The sequence below is a fragment of the Xenopus laevis genome, chromosome 6S (assembly GCF_017654675.1).
Source record: "Xenopus laevis strain J_2021 chromosome 6S, Xenopus_laevis_v10.1, whole genome shotgun sequence".
Taxonomy (NCBI): Eukaryota; Metazoa; Chordata; class Amphibia; order Anura; family Pipidae; genus Xenopus; species Xenopus laevis.
Genome location: NC_054382.1, coordinates 117,232,241 through 117,240,120, shown reverse-complemented (window position 1 = coordinate 117,240,120; position 7,880 = coordinate 117,232,241). Strand labels below are relative to the sequence as shown.

The following is a 7,880-nucleotide window of genomic DNA, read 5'->3' as shown; positions in this document are numbered from 1 at the left end:
TACACACAAACAGTAACACATTCTTCTATGACCCTATAAAGCAAAAGGGTGCAGGTTACATAACTACAAAGCAACTTATAATATGAGTGGGGTACATTATTTCTTATAATACACAGGCTTCAATAAATCATGGGATGCAAGCAATATCTCTAAGCGACATTTATATAGATAATGTTAAATTTATTGCACAATATATAGTGAATAAAGTACCCCCTCTTGTAAAATATAAGGATATTATAAGTTACCGAGGAGTTTCATGACCATATAAAAACACCGAAGGCCGAAGGAACTCCGAGGTAACTTCTAATATCCTCATATTTTACAACTGGGGGTACTTTATTTATTATAATACACAAGTTTCAGTGAGTCATGTGACAGAAATGACATCAGGACTCACCATGTATAACTGATGACATCAGAACTCACCGTTTATAAGGATATAATTTACAAGATATTCATAGCTTTTGTGTAAAAAGCTTCTAGCCGGCGGTAAGGCTTTTTGAGGAGTCACCCAAAGAAAAGGCAATTAGTCGGCGAGCGACTTAATGTCCCGAAACTTACCGTGTGCACTTACCCAAAGCTGGAAAAAAAGGCACAGGTTACACAGTAGATAACAGATAAGCCCTGTGCAATACAATGGCGTTTTATCTGTTATCTGATGTATAACCTGTGCCTTTTGTCCTTGTTTTCCATCTTGAATGGCTGCCCCCATGGCTACACAGCAGCTTATTTATATGAGTTGTAGTAGAGTTTCTGAAGCAAACACAGCAGTTTTACCAGTGCAGAGCAAGACTGTATCATATTTTTATTACTTTGATACACATTCAGTTTTTGATGTTACTGTTCAGTTAGAAACAGAGGAGTTGGGAGTCAGAGGTGATATAAAATGAGGAGTGGAATCATTTATATACCTACTCCAGCACTGACAGTTAGTGACAAAATGGTGACATGTTTATGTACCTCAGCCAGGGACCTGTCCATTTAATAACATTGTGATTTCCCTCAGCACAGCTACCAGCAACTCCACACTATTCAAACAGATGTATCTGAGCGTTCCACAAAACCCAGAGCCCAGATTAGACATCCCTTGTCTAATAATTACATAATGTTCCTAGAAATAACGCGTCCACGAGACAAATACCTTCCCCAATCCCCACCCTGCCTTGTAGCATTAGGAAAAAAAAAAGTCACCCCCCCATCCCCGCGCTATGGATTAGCCCTCTCTCCTTCCTTCTAACCCCACCCTCTTGACACATTCACGCGACCAGCCAGTGACACTGCAGCGTCGAGGAGCGTCCCCGACAATCCCCACGCGCACGAGCACCCCACCCACCGTGTCCCGTCTGCCTCTGCGCGTGCTCGAGGAGGAGGGGCGGGGAAATAAGTAGACGCAGAGACTCAAATGGGCGGTCATTATGCCACCCAGTCAACGGTTCCCATAGCAGCGCTTGACGTCACTCTCCGACCCCTGCTCAGCGATTGGAGGAAACCCCGTGCATCAGTTAGACTTGAGCGCTCGGAAGGAGACTGGACTGTGCTAAATCGGCAGTCAGTCACACACGGAGACAGCTAGACGCGCGTCCAAGCTCGGGGATTCGACTACCTGCCGTCTGCGGTTCGTGTTCCCTTCCGCCTATCACAGGTACAGCAGCGGGAAGGATCATTACACCTGCGGGGGGGGGGGAGTGGGTGAGGTCAAATACGGGCGGGCCCTGGTAATGGCGGAGAGGAAGCGGCTCCCTGCATTGTTCATGACAGAGATGGTATATGCTGCAATGGGGGAAGGGGATGAATTCATATTGTTCGCGTTAATTAATGTTCTTTCATTAGGGTTCTGTATTTCACCCCCTTTTTTGTTCAGGGTGACGGGGAGGTGCCTCGTTTCCTCCTCCTTCTCTCCTTATTCCCTAGAGCCTCCTTTACAGCCCCATATATGGCTGCCACTTACATGTCTCTCTAATACTAATCTGCAATAAAGGATTCTCATTGATTCTGAGCATTTCTATGATATCTGAACATCTGCTGATCTGCATTTAAATGAACCCTCCTCCCCCCCCTGAGGTGAGATGCTGTGGGCGGTGCTGACTGATTAATATTAGACCCCTCCCCCCCAGGCTTGTGCAGGGGGACCCCCATCTTCTCTAAACGTGACTCCTGAACCACAATGTAGGCACTGACCCCTTTTTAAATCTATTTAGATAGATTTACCCATTTAGATTTAAAGGCACAGTATAACATGCCCTTAGTCTATTCTGCACATGGATATTCCGTTCAATGTCCATCTGTCTCGAGTGACTGGCGGGAGATGCCATATTAGTATAAAGTGTCATCCACAATCCTCAGAGAGTCCACTATTGAAAATGGTGCAGTCTGCTGAGTCCAACATCCCTTGGCTAAATGTTTATGGTACAAGCCGTGCCTAGCATGTCGTGCCTTTGGAACAATATATTTTTTTTTGTTATGGGGGGAGCTGCTTTTGTTTAAAAAATAAAAATCAATTATTGGCCATTGTAATAACCGCTTTAACGCAAGCAGATGAATAGGCAACGATCCACACTTCAGCTCTGTAATGTGCAGTGCAAATTCCGGTTGGTATGTGTGTGTGCCCCTGGAGATGTAGCAGTGATGCATGTACCCTCCCCCATGTTGAATTGATAGGAAAAAAGGCTGCAAGAGAAGCAAGCATTGCAGTACAGGTGAGGCTGCAGCCTCCTCCCCCTCTCACTAATAAGCCTCTGGGGAGGAGGGGAGGGATCTCTTGCCATCATCTGCTGCTCGGCCACTGGCAGCTGGACTAGGTAACTGGCAGCTGACAGTTTCTGCGTGGGATATTGGTCTCACTGTTTGCTGGTAGATAGGGATTAATACATTCAGCCTGTAACTGCTGTTAATGTAAAGCTCCCGGTATTCATTGTCGGCTAAAGGCTGTATCTCTGCAATGGTCGGAGGGCTAAGGCTAACGTTCACAACTAGGATCAAAAACACCAATGGGTAAAAAGCAGTAAGTCTTATTCGGTCTCAAAGTGAAAAACTCACCAGTTTAAGGAAGAGGTCCAGGTGCACCTCCCTGAACCTTCAGCTGAGGGAGCGGATAATCTCTCTTGTTTTAAATATGTTGCGGGAAGAATAATATGCAGCCTATGTTGATACGAAACGCGTCAGGTTGTGTCCTAGTGCTCTTCAATAAAGTAAATACCTTTTAACTGAAAAGCCTTCCTGGAAGGTTGGTTTCTAGAAGTGTCAATCTCTACATACGGTTCACGTTCACAACTGTCGGCCCACGCGGCTGTAATGGACAGGCAGCTGCTCTTTCTAACACCATGACAGGTGGCAAAAAGTAGTTTGAAGAAAAGGTATGGGAATATCTAGGGATCCCTTAAAAGTTTTGAAGTGTTTTTGTGACTTGCAGTCTAATATTCCTGAAGCCCATGCAGAATATGACATGGGAACTGCTCAAATGATAGAGTTAGTTTTACCAGAATCTCTCCAGGGTGACTGTTTCAAGGCCACTCCTCTACAGTTTTTGCAGGCCTTGTTGCATTGAAAGCTTGATTTAAAGCACCCGCCCCATAATCCATAATATAGTGAATAAAGTACCCCCTCTTGTAAAATATAAGGATATTATAAGTTACCGAGGAGTTTCATGACCATATAAAAACACGAGGCCGAAGGCCGAGTGTTTTTATACAGGTCATGGAACTCCGAGGTAACTTCTAATATCCTCATATTTTACAACTGGGGGTACTTTATTTATTATAATACACAAATTTCAGTGAGTCATGTGACAGAAATGACATCAGAACTCACCGTTTATAACTGATGACATCAGAACTCACCGTTTATAACTGATGACATCAGAACTCACTGTTTATAAGGATATAATTTACAGGATATTCATGGCTTTTGTGTATTATAAAGGCATAAACCACAGGCTGTACCTTGTTTAAAATGTACCCAGATCATGTCCGTTCAACGTTACCCCTTTAGTTAACTGCTGAACTGCCACTTGCTTTTGAATTGGAAGCAGCATTCTAGCCGGTTCACTGTAAGATAAGAAATGTAGATAAAACAAAGGTTTAACGTGTCTCTTATCTTCACATGTTAGACGTTGTACCCAGACAAGGAGGAAGTATGGCTAAAAAAAAAAAAGTATATTTTTCTAGGCTGGCATATAGGCTTTCTAGAATTCTCTCCCCACCTTCGTTACACGCTTGATACATTTGAGAAAGGGAGGTGTTCGCTCGTGCAGTGCCCTGCAAACTCCTTAGTCACCAGCTCTCAGAGGTGGCAGACGTTCTATCGATTTGTGGTTGAAACTCATCGCTGATCTTTATTAGCAGGACATAATGTGAAACTGTTCCTTAGTGCATAATTCATTGAGCGTGTGAAATAATGTAATTGTTGTGTGGAACATGGTTCTTCTGTTTTCTAGCACAGGCGGATATCCATGTAATATAGATCAGACAAGTTTAGAATGTATCTAAAAGTATGGATGATGCAATAGAGCAGCCTTTAACCAGTAAACTTGGATCCCTTTACCTGTTAAAGGACAAGGAAAGTTAAACTGAAAAAGTAGGCTAGAAATGTTGTACATAAGGTTTTGTGCTTCTGTACCAGCCCAAGGCAACCACAGCCCTTTAGCAGTAAAGATTTGTGTCTCCAAAGATGCCCCAGTAGCTCCCCATCTTTTCTGCTGATTCACTGCACATGCTCTGTGCTGCTGTCACTTACTGAGCTTAGGGACCCACTCACAATATACAGTACACATAGAATAGAAATGTCACAATAAAAGGCTGATTAGTAATTAATACAGATAATTACTACACGGCAGCACAGAAACCAGTGCAATTAGCATCAGAATGTAATAATCAAACCTGTAGCATCAGCTTATATTACAGACCAACCTCATTTTCTGCTGGATAATTAGTGACGAGCCCTAAGCTTAGCTTCTCAACAGCTGCTCAGAGCCCACTGAGCATGTGAGTGTCACAGACACTTTCCAAGATGGTGACCCCCTGTGACAAGTCTGAAAATTTAGGCTGGTGCAATAAGTTCAGAATATAAAACATGGCATTTTTAGCCATATTCATTTTTAAGATTTAGTTCTCCTTTAAACACATGCTGTTCTTGAAACTTGCAGGGGGCCCACAGCCTGGACATCCCCGACTTAAACTCTTAGAAATGAAAACTAGTTGCTGTCTGTAAATTGTTCTATCATCACCCCAATGCTGTTAGATTGTGATCTACGGGCTGCCTGTTTCTCACTCGCTCTTGCATGAAAAACTAGACAGGTAGTACAGACAGGGTGTGGCCCTATATCCCTTTTAAAGAGAGGGTGGCTGTAAAAATGATTCTTGCTGTCTCTGGGAAAGCAGGCGTCCATTTGTGACTATTAAAGGGGTGGTTTACATTTAAGTTAACTTTTAACATGTCATAGAATGGGTGATTCTAAGCAACTTTTCAATTGGCCTTGATTTTTTTTTTTTCTATATAGTTTTTGAATTACTTTTCTTCTAAATCTTTCCAGCTTTCAAATAGGGGTTACCGACCCCATCTAAAAACAAATGCTTAATAAGGCTACATATTAATTGCTATAGGTACTATTGTATTACTCTTTCTATTTAGGCTCTCTCCTATTCATTTTCCAGTCTCTTATGCAAATCAATGCATGGTGGCTAGGGTAATTTGGACCATAGCAACCAGATGAAATTGCAAACTGGAGCGCTGCTGAATAACTAATAAGCACTAACCTCAAAAGCCACAATTAATTAAAAAAAAAATGAAAACCAGCTGCAAAGTGTCTCAAAATATTACTCTATACATCATACTAAAAGGTGAACAACCCGTTTAAGAATGCTGTCTGCTGGGAAAAACTCTCAGCTGAGCTCAGAGACAGAAGATTGAAATGTACTGAAATTGTCCCCATGTGACCTAGTACTGATCTTTACTTAGGAAAGTGGACTCATGTTGCCAGGCAAATATTGGCCAATGGATCATAGGTACAGTATTAGGCTAATGCCACACTTAGCGGACCGTGGCCTACATACTTATGGGGTTCGCTGGCAATATCAGCCATGTGTGTCTGCAGGCAAGGATGGGGTTCTCATTGGCTTTTCGACTTGTATTTATCCTCCAGCTAAGGCCCACTGTGCGTGGCGTTAACATTAGATTTTTTTTTTGGGTTGTTTAAAAACCTGTTTAGCTCCCCATAGACGCGACAATTCTTCTTGCCGAACGACTGATTTTAGGGAAGTCCAACCAATCCTTCGAAATTATCGTGTGGTTAGTGGGATTCGAACGATCGTACATCTTACGATTTTTCGGCCGATATCTGTCAGGAAATTGATTGGCCAGGTCAAAAAAATCTTTGTCGGTCCCAGTGCAATCTATCTATGTTTGCAGGGCCAAGCAGGCAGCTCCCCTTTGTTTTCCTGGCAAATTGGACTTTTTAGTTGATGGGTCAATTTGTACGATCATTCCGAGAAAATCGTGGTCGCACGATGAGGATCGGATCTTTTAAAAATCTCAACATCTATGGCCAGCTTTACTCAAAGTGCTCAAAATGACCCTGTCTGCCATTACCTTTTGGGCAGTGGAAAATAATCTGCTGTGTTGCCTGCATCAAAATCCACTGAAATACCTTCCCTTTTAAAACACTAGCTCCAGTTTGATGGAAAGCCAGCTAACTTTTTTTTTTTTGGGAGGCCAACACTCAATTGGGGTGATAAAAAAAAAAAAAAAAAAAAAAAAAAAAAAAAAAACTGCTTGCAAATAGTGGCCAGATTGAATAAAACTCGTGGTCCCATTGCTGCAAGGAGTTCTAACCGCTGAGCTTTTGGTTGTAGTTTTGGTAAAATGAACCATGAACATACAGGTACATGGAAGATGAGAAGGCGGCAAGAATAGAACTGGTAGGACATGACATTTATCTGCCGCCTTGTTTGTGGTACAGGTATGGGACCTGTTATCCAGAATGCTCGGGACCTGGGGTATTCCAGATAATGGATCTTTCCGTAATTTAGGTCTGCATACTTGAAGGGGTTGTTTACCTTCAAACACTTTTTCAGTTCAGTTAGTTCGATAGATCACCAGAAAAATACTTTTTCCAATTATTTTCTGTTTGTGAACATTTGTCTAATGTTGAAGTTTAAAGTTTTATTTTTCACCTTCTAAACCAGCTCTGGGGCGGGGAAGGAAATAATTGGAAAAGTATTTTTCTGGTGATCTATCGAACTAACTTAACTGAAAAAGTTCTAAATTGTTACATTTAGTTGATACATTTGTTATCTTTGTCCCCATTGAGCAGAATCCTTGTTTCATTACAGGCAGCTGTTGGAATTGATACAATAGTTGCTAATATTACAAAAAATGTTGCTGAGAAATGTATCGATTAATTTGTATCAACTAAATGAAGCAAATTGTAACCGTTCCGAATCTGCTGGATCACTGAGCTATCAGACTGAAACACTAGACAAACATTCAACTTTAAACTTACATTTTGGCGAAAACGGTAAAAAGTAAAAATGGAAAGCAATTGGGGGGGGGGGGGAAAGTCTTTGTTTAAGGTAACATCTGAAAGAAGTCTTTCAGTTGAACAACCCCATTAAGTCTACTAGAAAATCATGTAAAGATTAAATAAACCTAGTAAGGCTTATGGCCTTTCCATAATTAGGAGCTTCCTGCCTTAGGGGTTTCCGGATAACTGATCCCATACCTGTATTTGGGTTGAAGAGGATTTGTTTGAAGCAGAACATGGGTAGTGGAGATGGAGAATGTGAGTTGAAGGGTGTTTAGAAATAATTGAGTTAGGTACAGAATGAGTTAAGAGGTGCTCTAATTCAGGCAAAAGGTACATAGACAAGTTCTAGAACTGTAGCAAA

The 7,880-nt window shown here is 41.9% G+C and overlaps 1 protein-coding gene across 1 annotated transcript in view; it reads left to right on the top strand.

Moving 5' to 3' along the window:
• Positions 1-1,488: 1,488 nt before the first annotated feature.
• ywhaz.S (tyrosine 3-monooxygenase/tryptophan 5-monooxygenase activation protein zeta S homeolog) overlaps positions 1,489-7,880 on the top strand; it is a 29,961-nt gene continuing 23,569 nt past the window's right edge. The window contains 1 exon segment of the mRNA NM_001086648.1: positions 1,489-1,642. The gene's annotated coding sequence lies outside the window, so the exon portion shown is untranslated.